Raw genomic sequence first — 14,634 nt, 5'->3', positions numbered from 1 at the left:
TTGAATTTGTGTGTATGTTTAAAACTTAAAATCATTTCGATAACCTTCGGGAACACAATGAATTACTGATGCAAGACCTCTTTAATAAAATATATCTCCATCTGAATGTAACTACAAGAAATTCTTTACTAAGTCTGGTTATATTAAGGTAATTATATATAAGAATAATGATTGTGATGACACCTTAAAATTTATTTGTCAAAAAATCCAGTGCAAATCACAAGAAACAAATATACATTTACTACTGTTTACATTAAACTTAATTCATGGTTAACAAAGCTAGAAACTATTGTAAGTATAAGTAGTATCTTTCTGTTTAGATTCATCAAAACCCCGCGGACAACTAACATGTGTAGGTGCGATCTAAAAGGCATGTACGTTCTTACAACAAAGTTTACATTAAAATTTATATAATTTTCCAGAATAAACAGCTGTCATGGATGCAAAGAGCTATTGGAGAAACAATTATTTTAATAAAAATATAATTTTTTGTAACATCTAGTTCAAATATTTATAGTTTTTCACTTGAATTCCCTCACGATATAATTTTCGAGACGTTTTTTCGAACACAACGAAATCACCTCCCATGACAGCATTTTGTCCAATCACAGAAAGGATTTTCGAGCATGCGTATTCTGTCACCATAGTGAAGCGTCCTTAAGTTCAAAGTGCACAAACCGAAACTATACCGACTACGTCGGAAAAATATTGTGTTTAACCAGTCGTATTATAGTTATTTCTGTCGAAAAATAAACTATTTTGAATCTTCTCATTGTCTAGATCAATAGTGTAAAGAATTGTACTATATCACGTATGAATAAAGAAATAGGCCTCAAATTTAAGAAACAGACACAAACACTTGAGATGGATCAATAGATCAACATGAATATCGACATTATTGCATGCATTGTTTATAAAGAAAGATCTTTAGGTATACTATTACCAATGTTATTTCAACTGATCGGGCGGAGCTAAGTTTTTATTTGCATAAGGACAGTCTATTTGAAGATGTGTGTGATAAGGATGATTGCCGTTATAATTATTACGGATTTCTAATCACCTATCAGGGTCATCAAAGGAATTTACAAAAGAATTACTGGACACTTCATTGATGAGTTTATCATAATACACCTATCTATAGATGGACTGGTTTATTTTGAGCGAACCGGTTAAACTCCGCCCAGTCAAGTGAAATAAATCGAGTAATAGCACTCTAGATTTCAGTGGCAGTTGGTACTAATCCTGCGACACTAATTAATTGAAGTCAAACAATAACCCCTTTTGCAATATAATAACCTAATTTTTCTCGCAATGTCATTTATCTAATTTATCATGGTACTAACGTTTCCGGAAAAGAGGGACACATACCATTGTGTCGCATAAGCATTTACTATCTTAAAGTTCTTTTAGTTATTTTACAATTGCGTAATCAATTCAAAATTAAAAATTAAATTTTTAGATTTGTTTTCAAAGGAAACTTTCATCAGATATTCATCAATAGAAATACATTTTCGACTTTAGAAAAGGATCTTTTCAATTGTTGATTATAAATTTTGTACTATGAATTCAGATTCTTATTCGTGCAATTATTTTTGATGCATGCAAATCACTAATTACCGATGAAAAATCGAAATTTTACTATAATTCTGTTTAAACACATTAATGATGAATATTCATTACAAAAATATAAATGCGAGATTTCGTAATTGCAAAATACTGTCGATTTATCGGATTTATAAAAATAATAAAATAATTTTCAAAGTATTTTAAATCATTTCAAAACAGGCCTCTCCAAAGACTTAGATATGTTTACATTGAATACTAGATTTTCGAAGACTAGAACAAGTATAACTTTTATTCCCCAAAATAAGCATTATACGATATGGTATTTTATCTTAATGGTCTTGTTCATTTTGTTTATAATTGGTTTTGACATATTTTGATCGTAATTACCTTTGGAAAGGTTGACGCAGCAACAAAGCTATTTCCAGCGCTTTCAATTAGTCCGCATTTACAAGTTTTGTTCCATGCTATAAAGTTAATAGATTGGCATACTTGCACGCGCGAGCAAAACTGGGCGCACAATGACCACATCGGCATAGGTACCGATAACAGCACGTGACCACTAAATATTGTATCGTTTTGTTTTGTGAAAACAACTAACTCACATAATGTTCGAGTAAATAAGCAAACTAAGAGAAATGTCAATCGGTCCATGTTTTGCCTACTGAACAACCATTACAAGTTTTTTTCTGCTTTTTTTATGTGTTCAATTTAATGTCAATATAAAAAAAACTCGTAAGATTGAATAGTCAATGCGTCTCTATATATTTTGTTGTTAGGGAACTGAAACTAAATATTAACGTTTGTACTGAAAAAATCATTAAAAAGTAACATTTTTCAAATCAATTCAACTCCATTTCTTCAATGCAGCAATAAATAAGTTATGAACTTAGCTTATGAATGAGAAATAGGGAACATTCAACCCTCTCAATTTTTTTAGTTTTAATGTTTAATCTTTTTTTTTCTTTTAAAACATACAACTTTTTAAATCTTCCATTTGACCTTCAAATATTAACTTGTAAACAATTGTAAACATTCTCTTTGGATAATCCTTGACATGTAGTTTTATGTTCAAGTTCAAAAGTAAATAAAAATACAAAATATATATCATAGTCTATTCAGCTTTAATGTTATATTGAATTCATGATGATATCATGATTCAAATACAATTTCAAAAAGAGAAAAAAAATATTTCTTAAATGAATAAAATAAAAACAAGTAATTAAGGAACTATAAATTCAAGAGTCAGGGTAAAAAAAAGTATATATAATAGTCAATTCAGCGTTAATGTTAAATTGAATTCATGCTATTATCATGATTCAATTAAAATTTCAAAAAGAGGAAAAAATATTTCTTATATAAATGAAATAAAATCGTGTAAGGAACTTTAAATTCAAGTGTCAGGGTAAGAAAAGTAAGGGTATTGCCAGGATATGTTGTTTTCATAAATATTTTTTAATAAATTTGCTTGTGTTGTTCAGTATAAAAATACATTTGATATTATGCTGAATTCAGAACAAAAATATAAGTTCTTAATTTTCACCTCGCAAGTTTTCCTAATTACAACTGAAAGAACGTTTATTTTCTTTTTTACAGCAATCTCTACTCGATCTGTACTAGAATTTGATGAGACTGTCTTCCAAATGAACTCGCCAGCTATAAACCCATAATTGATCCACTATTTTCGAAATACGAAAATGCTTGTACCAGTGCAAATCAGGAATATGACAGTTGATATCCATTCGTTTGATGTGTTTTCAATTTGATTAGGACCTTTTCGTTTTGAATTTCCTCAGAGTCCAGTATTTTTTCTAAAAAAGTTTCGACTCCTGTTTTTTATTAAGATACATCTAGCTGTTTGCAATAAGTATGTAAAATGAAATAAGGATTAATCAATTACATGCTTATGTTATCATTTCACCAGGCAATCTTATTTTACCCTCAGGATGATTTTGTAATTTGCATTGTTGCACTAAGTTACTGTATTGTTGTAAAATTTCGCAGTTTTTACTGTTATTTTGTTATAAAAAAATACGGGATAATAATAAGAAGTCAGTAACAACAACTAAAATACAACAACTAAAAGATGCATTTTGTTTCTTGCATTTGCTAGTTCTCATTAGGTGAGACTAAAATTTTAAAAAAAATCATGTCAAAAAGGGTTGCTGTTTCGAAATATAACACTGAAATTATAATAACCGATATACAGCATCATTTATGCATGTCTTCTAGTGTTGGCAAGAAGAGAATTACAACAAACAAAAATGTTTTTTCCATTAAAAATGACAAATTAAAACATTTTCAAGTTGGGTCCCATTAAAATATCTTTTTTCTTTTGGAATGTTTTTTTTTCATTTGTCATCGATATTTTAAAGAATGAATAAGTTATAAGTAAAGTAAATTAATCAATACATCATTGACAAGCTTTCAACAATAAAATATATCTATAAAAAATATAGATATATAAAATATAGTATATTTTTTGAGAATATGGTTTATTGCAGAATGTCATAAAATATTTCATGGACACAGTTTATTGTGTATTTTCAATAACATGAATGAACCAGAAAGAAATTGTTTAATATATTATTGATAAATAAAACGTTAAAAAGACAATGGACATTCTTGTTTTATGAACAAATGGTTGAAAACAATGTATGTGTCCTTATATCTATAAATAAATAATAAGTTTTATAGTACGAATTATAAAAAAGTTATTTCAAGATTCAAAGATAATGCTTACAAAAGAAAACAGGATACAATACGAACACGACGAGGAAAAGTTATGGTAAAAAGTTCCATCTATATCATTTTTCGTCATTTGCATCCAACAAGATAGTTATCATGCATGAATCCATTTACTGGTCAACACAGGTAGATAAAAAGCGACCAACCGTAACATTGTTCACGTAGTACATGTAACTTTACCTGCCTATCATTTGATTTATGGTGTCTGTAAAATTTTCGAAGGGTTTGTTAAACTTCACCTCATGAAACTGTTGGTTTATAATCTTTTTTAGTGAATAAAATTGAGAATGGAAATGGGGAATGTGTCAAAGAGACAACAACCCGACCAAAATAAAAAAACACAAAAGAAACCCACAAATCTATCAAGAAATTCATGCTAGGAAGTGCAAGCTTTAGAATATCGTTTCACTGAGTCGATACCTTTGCTGGTGGACAACCAGTTCCCGAAGGTATCATGAGCTAAGTAGTCAGTACTTCGGTTTTGACCTGATTTATAAGAAAACATTTCTAAAATTGTGCGTTTATAAATTTTGGCATTACAAAGAAACTAAGGTTTCAACTCCCTCAGGTAAAGTTGACCTTAGGTTGATTTGGCTATTTCGTTCGTAGGTCAAATAGCTCTTCAACTTTTTTTGGCTTCTAAATATTTATCTTTGAGTGTCTTAAAGAAGGTTAATCCAAATACCGCTGTGAACGCATGAAGTTTTTAACGTGTTGTTTTCATTTTTATATATTTCACATGTCACAAATTTTTAAATAACAAAGAAACTAAGTTTTCAACCCCCTCAGGCAAAGTTGACCTCAGTGATTTTGATATTTTGTAGGTCCTATTGGTCATACAGCTCCTCAACTGTTTCGACTCTTATACATTCTTGGTTTCTATATATGTATCTTTAAGCGTCTAAAAGAAGGTAAATCCAGAATACAGCTGTTGACGCATGAAATTATTAACGTGTTGTTTTCATTTTTTTATTATATATTTGACATGTTTTAACTTTTTAAATTACAAAGAAACTAAGGTGTCAACTCCCTCAGGCAAAGTTGACCTTAAATCCAGACTCTGGAGCTTTCATGTCAGTAACTGCAAGTAGTACTTTGTTAATTTATGTATCATCGTCATTTTGTATACTAGTAGTTTCTTAAGTATTATTCTGACATCGGACTTGGACTTCTGTCAAACTGAGTTTTGCTGTGTGTATTTGCTGTGTGTTTTTTTTCTTGGACTAGAGGTATAGGGAAGGGTTGATATATCACAAAACAAGTTAAACCCCGCTGCAATTTTGCGCTTGCCCAAGTCAGGAGCGTCAGGCCTTTCTTAGGCTTGTATGATTTTTAATAATATTTCATGTATATTTTTGAGTTTAGTATAACGTGCATTATCACCGAAATAGTACACATTGTTTTCATTGTTTATAATGTATTCATATAGACAAAATATGTTTTATTGCAGAATGTCATGAAATATTATATGGACAACGTTTATTGTGTAATTTCCATAACATAAATGAATCAAAAAGAAATCGTTTATATTATTGATATATAAAACGTTAAAAAGACAATGTTCATTCTTGATTTTATGAACAAATGGTTGAAAACAATGTAGTTATATCTAGAAATAAATGACAAGTTTTTTAGTACGAATTGTAAAAAAGTTATTTCAAGATTCAAAGATAATGCTTTCAAAAGAAAACAGAATACAAAACGAACACGACGAGGAAAAGTTATGGTAAAAAGTTCCATCTATATCATTTTTCGTCATTTGCATCCAACAAGATATTTATCATGCATGAATCCATTTACTGGTCAACACATGTAGATAAAAAGCGTTCAACCGTAAGATGGTTCATGTCTTGTAATCATTAAATTTATGACTGTCGGACATATGTCCTAGATAAGATGTTGGTCATTTCAGATGTCCGACTAGGTCGTAGCAAGATTCCAAATTATTGTACAAAACACAACAAAGAAAACCTGATCAAAAAGCGAGTGTTATCTCGAATGGGTTTGAGGGGTAGGCAGATCCTGATCCCCGTGAAAGACATGTCGTATTGCTGAGATCAGATAAAACCCAGTGATTAGTTCCATTCGGTTTGTCATGTTCGAATAAAAAAGGTGTTGAATGTGGTATCTACAGTTGAAACATTTAATTTGTCCTCTGTGAAACATATAATAAAATTTTCGAAGGGTTGGGATTAAATATTTTGATAAATTTTGAAATTGCAAACAAACTAAGGTTTCACTTCCCTCAGGCATAGTTGACCTTAGATTGATTTTGATATTTTGTAGGTCCTATTGGTCATACAACTTCTCAACTGTTTCGACTCTTAAACATTCGTGGTTTCTAAATATTTATCTTTAAGCGTCTTAAAGAAGGTTATCCAGAATCTGGAGCTGGCATGTCAGTAACTGCTAGTAGTCCTTTGTTAATTTATGTAGCATCGCCATTTTGTACAGTTTCTTTAGTCATATTCTGACATCGGACTCAACCTTCTGTTAAACGGAGTTTCGCTGTGGGTATTGATGTTGTTTTTTTTTTCTACATTGGCTAGAGGTATAGTAGAGGGTTGAGATCTCACAAAACAGGTTAAATCCCGCCGCAATTTTGCGCCTGTCCCAAGTCAGGAGCCTCCGGCCTTTCTTAGTCCTGTTTTATTTTTAATATTATTTCATATTTATTTCGGAATTTTTGTATAGCGTGCATTATCACCGAATTAGTACACATTGTTTTCATTGTTTATTATGTATTCATACAGACACAATATGTGTTATTGCAGAATGTCATGAAATATGTTATGGACAAAGTGTATTGTGTAATTTCCTTATCATGAATAAACCACAAAAGAAATCGTTTATATTATTGATATATTAAACGTTAAAAAGATATTGTACATTCTAATGTTTATGAACAAATGGTTGAAAACAATGTAGTTATCCTTATATCTATAAATGAATGATAAGTTTTATAGTAAAAATTGTAAAAAAGTTATTTCAAGTTTCAAAGATAATGCTTACAAAAGAAAGAAAAAAAAACACGGACACGACGAGGAAAATAAAAGTTATGGTAAAACGTTCCATCTTTATCATTTTTCGTCATTTGCTCCAACAAGATATTTTCATGTATCAATCCATTTACTGGTCAACACAGGTAGATAAAAACGTTCAACCGTAACATGGTTCATGTAGTATCTGTACCTGCCTATCGTTTAATTTATGACTGTCGGACATAGGTCTCAGATAAGATGTTGGTCATTTTAGATGTACGACTAGGTCGTAGGAAGATTCCAAATTATTGTACAAAACACAACGAAGAAAACCTGATCAAAAACCGGTGTCATCTCGAATGCGTTTGAGGGGTAGGCAGATCCTGATCCACGTGAAAGACATGTCGTATTGCTGAGATCAGATAAAACCCAGTGATTTGTTCCATTCGGTTTGTCATGTTCGAATAAAGAAGGTGTTGAATGTGGTATCTACAGTTGAAACATTTAATTTGTCCTCTGTGAAACATATAATAAAATTTTCGAAGGGTTGGGATTAAATATTTTGATAAATTTTAAAATTGCAAACAAACTAAGGTTTCACTTCCCTCAGGCAAAGTTGACCCTAGATTGATTTTGATATTTTGTAGGTCCTATTGGTCATACAACTTCTCAACTGTTTTGACTCTTAAACATTCTTGGTTTTCTCAATATTTATATTTTAGCGTTATAAAGAAGGTAAAACCAAATTACTGCTGCGGACGCATGAAGATATAAACGTGTTGTTTTCAATTTTTATAAATTTGACATTTGGAGGAGCTGCTGAAATGTTGCTACATGGAAATGTAATATTAAAACTCAGGTAGCTAAAATCATCTCATTTTGGCTTGAAAATTGGTTCTGAACTGTCGATATCAACTGTTGTTGTTTGTTGTTGTGTGTTTTTGTTTGTTATGGCATAGTCAGTTTTGGGTTTTTTTTACTTACGAGTTTGAATGTCCTTTTTTTCTTTCGCCTCTTTTTTATATAACAAATTCATAAATTGAAAAACAAAAATAATTTCCGCATATCATCTAGGAAAATAATTATTTTGATATCAATTTCAAATCACATTTAATTTTATTTTAATGTATACATTGATCATTGGGTTTGTTATAGTATACTGCAGTCAAAACTTGGTTACAAAAACACATAACTTCTATTTGATTTCATTACTTTGTAAAACATGTTTATTTTATGATGGTATGATTCTGAACACCTATCGGTAGGGATTGTGCTTGATATTCATATGATGAAAACATAATAGTTCAATCAATTTAATTGCGTCTGGAGGTGGCATGTCAGTAACTGCTAGTAGTCCTTTGTTAATTTATGTAGCATCGTCATTTTGTATAGTTTCTTTTGTCATATTCTGACATCGGACTCGGCCTTCTGTTAACTGAGTTTTGTTGTGTGTACTGCTGTGTGTTTTTCTATATTGGCTAGAGGTATAGGGAAGGGTTAAGATCTCACAAAACAGGTTTGACCCCGCCGAAATTTCGCGCGTGTCCCAAGTCAGGAGCCTCTGGTCTGATTTTTAATAATATTTCATATATATTTCGGAGTTTAGTATAACGTGCATTATCATCGAACTAGTACACATTGTTTTCATTTTTTATAATGTATTCATACAGACACAGTATGTTTTATTGCAGAATGTCATGAAATATTTTATTGACAAAGTGTATTGTGTAATTTCCATATCATGAATAAACCAAAAAAGAAACGTTTATATTATTGATATATTAAACGTTAAAAAGATAATGTACTTTCTAATGTTTATGAACAAATGATTGAAAACAATATATTTATCCTTATATCTATGAATAAATGATAAGTTTTATAGTACGAATTGTCAAAAAGTTATTTCAAGTTTCAAAGATAATGCTTACAAATGAAAGAAAAAAAAACACGGACACGACGAGGAAAATAAAAGTTATGGTAAAATGTTCCATCTTTATCATTTTTCGTCATTTGCTCCAACAAGATATTTTCATGTATCAATCCATTTACTGGTCAACACAGGTAGATAAAAACGTTCAACCGTAACATGGTTCATGAAGTATCTGTACCTGCCTATCATTTAATTTATGACTGTCGGATATATGTCACAGATTAGATGTTGGTCATTTCAGATGTCCGACTAGGTCGTAGCAAGATTCCAAATTATTGTACAAAACACAACGCAGAAAACCTGATCAAAAACCGGTGTTATCTCGAATGCGTTTGAGGGGAAGGCAGATCCTGATCCACGTGTAAGATATGTCGTATTGCTGAGATCAGATAAAACCCAGTGATTAGTTCCATTCGGTTTGTCATGTACGATTTAAAAAGGTGTTGAGTGTGGTATCTACAGTTTAAAGATTTAATTCGTTCCCTGTGAAATATATATTACATAGCGGTCACCCAACTCGTGATGGTGTCCGTAAATTTTTCGAACGGTTGGTTAAAATTCATCTTATGAAATTGTTGGTTTATAATCTTTTATAGTAAGCACAACAAATCTATCAAGAAATTCATGCTAGCAAATGCAAGCTTGAGAAGAATATCGTTTCACAGGTTCGATACCTTTGCTGGTGGACAATCAGTACCCGAGAGTATCATCAGCTAAGTAGTCAGTACTTCGGTTTTGCCATGATTTATAAGAAAACATATCTGAATTGTGCGTTCATAATTTTTGAAATTACAAAGAAACTAAGGTTTCACTTCCCTCAGGCAAAGTTGACCTTGGATGGATTTTTTTTATTTTGTAGGTCTTTTTGGTCATACAGCTCCTCAACTGTTTCGACTCTTATATATTCTTGGTTTCTAAATATTTATCTTTAAGGTGGTACCCAACACTTTCTCGAAAATTGAGTTGACTCGTTTAGTTTCATAAAATTTTGACAAGGTATTTACTTTGACCATTTGACAAAAATATAAAAATTTCAAAGATATTGAACCAACCATTTTATCAAAAAAAATTACACTGGTTAAATAGCAGTTTGACAAACACCTAGTTTGATCACTGAGAAGCTTAATAATCCCCTTACAGCACAACGTAATTTAAACGTTTAGCTGACTTAACAGAGTTATCTCCCTGTACTGTTAGGTACCACCTTAAGCGTTTTAAAGAAGGTAAATCCAAAATACCGCTGCAAACGCATGAAGTTATAAATGTGAAGGAGCTTGCTGGAATGTGCTACATGGAAATGTTAAACTGAAAATCAGGAAGCTAAATTCGTCTCATTTTAGCTTGGAAATTGGTTTTTAACGTGTTGATATCAACTGTTGTGTGTTGTTTTGTGTTTTTGTTTGTTATTGCATAGTCAGTTGTTTTTGCCTTACGAGTTAGAATGTCCCTTTGTTATCTTGCTCCACTCTTTTATATAACAAATTCATAAATTGAAAAAAAAATGATTTCAGCACATTATCTAGGAAAATAATGATTTTAGTATCAATTTCAAAATTTTCTACATTGGCTAGATGTATAGGAGAGGGTTGAGATCTCACAAAACAGGTTTAATCTCAAGTCAGGAGCCTCTGGCCTTTGTAAGTCTTGTATGATTTTTAATTTTAGTTCATATATTTCGGAGTTTAGTATAACGTCCATTATCACTGAACTAGCACACATTTTTGTTTTGAGGCCAGCTGAAGCACGTCTCCGTGTGCCGAATTTTCTCGCTGTGTTGATGACCTATTGGTGGCCTTCGGCTGTTTTCTGCCCTGTGGTCTACTTGTTGTATTTTGACACATTCCCGATTTCCATTCTTAATTTTAAATATTTTAATAAAAACATAATAATTAAAATTCATTAATTGATAATGAAGAATATTTCTTAATTTGATTGCATCGAGACCTTTGTTATCTATCTAGGAAAAATAAGAAGGGATCATTTCTCGGAAATTGATTCTATCAACACCTTTACTGTTTAAACCATTTAAACCACAATCTCTCATGTGAAACTGAAAATCGTCCAAAATAAGAAATCCACAGTGCTCTTGAGTACACAAATGATAGCATAGTATTCAAACATATTGTTTTGTGATACCATATGGCATATTTTGTTTATGGTGAAAAAAAAAAGGATAAAATGACACACCGAGGAACAAGTGATCAGTATGCTGGAGTTTTTTATTGGCAACTAATGTGTCTAATTTGGAGATATACTGTTTCAAATCAAGTTGGCATTATCTTTGTAACAAACTGTGCACCTCTTTTTGCCGACCTCTTCGTATCAGTCATGTTTTCTTCAGATACTTGTCATAACAAGAAGATCAAGGAAATCGTATCATATAAATAAACTTATCATAGATACCAGGAGTCAAATTTGAATTTGCGCTAGACGCGCGTTTCGTGTACACAATACTCATCAGTGACGCCCGAATAGAAAAAATCGAGGACTAAATATTCCTAAAAGTTTTGCCAAATACAGATAAGGTAATTTGATCATGAGACAGAAAAGTCTTAGTATTTCATAAATTCAAAGTTGTATGAACAGTTAATTCATAATTATGACCATATCAATGATAATTCATGTAAAAAAAAAGTGCTGACTACTGTTCTGGTGATACCCTCGGGGAATGAAAGCTCCACCAGCAATGGCATCAACCAAGTGGTTGTAAATAAGCACATCATAGATACCAGGATGTACATTTGTTTTTGCGCCAGACGCGCGTTTCGTCTACAGAAGACTCACCAGTGATGCTCGAATCCAAAAAAGGTAATTTTACATTCATATATATTGATGATGTTTTTCCATTAAAAATACAAACCTTTCTGATTGGGTTCTATTAGTATATCTTCAAGAATAAGAAATTAAAAAACAACACTCACTGCTTGTTCTGCCTCATTTTAAGACTTATACCTCAAGTGTGATATAAGCGGTCATCTCAGTACCAGAATATATGACAAACGAGACGACTTTAGTTTCGATATTAATATCCCCACCTCACCAGTTTCACCTCCATATGGGATGTACATTTCCCAACTCATTCTGTTTTCAAGTGCTTGCAGCTGCTACTTTATACAACGTCAACAGTATCTGAGCAGAAAGTCGATGTCTCGTCCTTCTTCTTTAAAATTTCATCGAAAGATATACAAAGCAATGAATACAATTCCTTATCAACTTCACAAGTGATACATGATTCTAGATACTGGTTTAATAAAATTAATTACGTGTTATAGTTTTCTTTTTATATTTGTTTATTGTTAAACTTTACTGTGTAATTGATATGGTTATATTTCTAAATTTACTGTTAACAACATTTCGATTTTTTTAAATACTAAGGCTTTTCTACCTCAGGCATAGATTACCTTAGCTGTATTTGGCAAAACTTTTTGGAATTTTGGCCCTCAATGCTCTTCAACTTCGTACTTTATTTGGCATTTTTAAACTTTTTTGGATTAAAGCGTCACTGATGAGTCTTTTTTAGACGAAACGCGCGTCTGGCGTATATACTAAATTTAGTAAAGATGAGTTTATTTACTTCGGTTTTTTTGTAATATTGATCTGGCTTGGCTCTGTAATTATATTACCCGCCGTTGTGTTATTATGCTATAATCATTTTCTGTATTTTGGTCTTTAATCTTTGCGTATATGCTTAAATGCCATTTTGCCTGTCTTTATTGGCAAATATGTGTGTTTTCATTGTGATTATGATTGTGACATTGATGTGTCCCAAGTTTTGACGTGTCTAGTTACCTTTTAATATGTCCTTCTGCTTTGCTAACAACACATTGATGTCAGTATGATGAAATTCTATGTGAATGTCTTCGAAATGAGAGGTTTAGCTAGCCATATAACAAAGTTTAATTCACCATTTTCTACATAAGACAACTTCTGTACCAAGTCAGGAATATGACAGTTTATTTTCATCATTCGATGTGTTTGAGCTTTTGAATTTGCCATTTTAAAAATTAGGGATTTTTCATTTTTTTTTTAATTTTGGAGGTGTTTTTTTTTCATTTACTTTCAACATTACATCTTTTCCAATATCAACTGGTCTTAATGGTCCGTTTCATACAATTTATGAGATGACAACTAGACGTTTGTATTAGATTCATAGACATAGAGAATGAAGTTTCGAAAAGGTTAGTACATATAGCTTCGTCCTGTGGATCTGATGTAATGAATAAACAACATCTTCCGTTCTAATGGAAAAGTGGTATGTAGAGGCATCACGACGGACATTTGATTTACAATGTTGAAGATCATAGCCGTGGTAGTGTGGGTGATCACTGTTTTAGTTATTCGTTAAATTGTCCAAATTGCTAGAAGGATAAATAAAATATCTATACCATCAATTTTGTCATTTCACCAATTGGTATTGAACATCTCAGTTCTCACATCTAGTAGTCTTCATTTTATTATCTAGAGGTGATGAGGACATTAAAGTGCTACATGACACTACAGGGAGATAATTCTCTTAAAATCAGCTGATGGTTTTAATCACTATCTATTGTAAATGAAATATTAGGGTTCTTATTATGATTAAAATAAGTGTTTTTCAAACTACTTTATATCCAATAAAATTTGTCCAATAAAGTGTGTTTTTCAATTTTATTGAATTTTTTATAATTTTGTCAAAGGATCACAGTTTGTCCACATTTTATGAACATTAGACGAGCTAGAATAATTCTAGTCAATGTGTTCGGTACCATCTTAATCTTGTGGCGGATAATTTTTCGATGATATGCACTCAAATAAAAAGTAAAATCACAAAAATACTGAACTCAGAGGAAAATCAATACGGAAAGTCCATAATCACATGGCAAAATCAAATAACAAAACGCATCAAAAACGAATAGACAAGAACTGTCATATTCCTGACTTGGTACGGGCATTTTCAAATGTAGAAAATGGTGGATTAAACCTGGTTCTATATCGCTAACCCTCTCACTTTAATAACAGTCTCATCAAACATAAAACATACATTCGACGTATATCTTTCTTTTTGTTTCACTGGCATATTTCATCCCGTAAAATTTACATTCAATCTGTAAATAGGATGTGGTGCTTTACAATTCAAATAATCTTTGCTGCCGGTGTTCAGTTATTTGTAAATTGGGCATAAAATTGTTATAATTTTTCCAGTTTTAAATTTAACGTTTAGAAAGAAAACAGTTTTGTTCAGAGTTATTAAACGGTGTTAGTCCAAAATGTGCGATGATATGACTGTGTACCTGAGATGGTTGTTGTTATATCTGATGATAAAAGCACAAACGATACGTCAGACGACAGCGTTTCCATGGTGCCTTGTTTCGTAGTTTTTAATTCTTTGAGACTTCATAGCCATAATAATAAAAATAATAATAGCCAGTTTTC

The sequence above is a fragment of the Mytilus trossulus genome, chromosome 5, assembly GCF_036588685.1.
Source record: "Mytilus trossulus isolate FHL-02 chromosome 5, PNRI_Mtr1.1.1.hap1, whole genome shotgun sequence".
NCBI classification, from domain to species: domain Eukaryota; kingdom Metazoa; phylum Mollusca; class Bivalvia; order Mytilida; family Mytilidae; genus Mytilus; species Mytilus trossulus.
The sequence above is the reverse complement of the archived record's forward strand: the minus strand, read 5'-3'. Positions refer to the sequence as shown.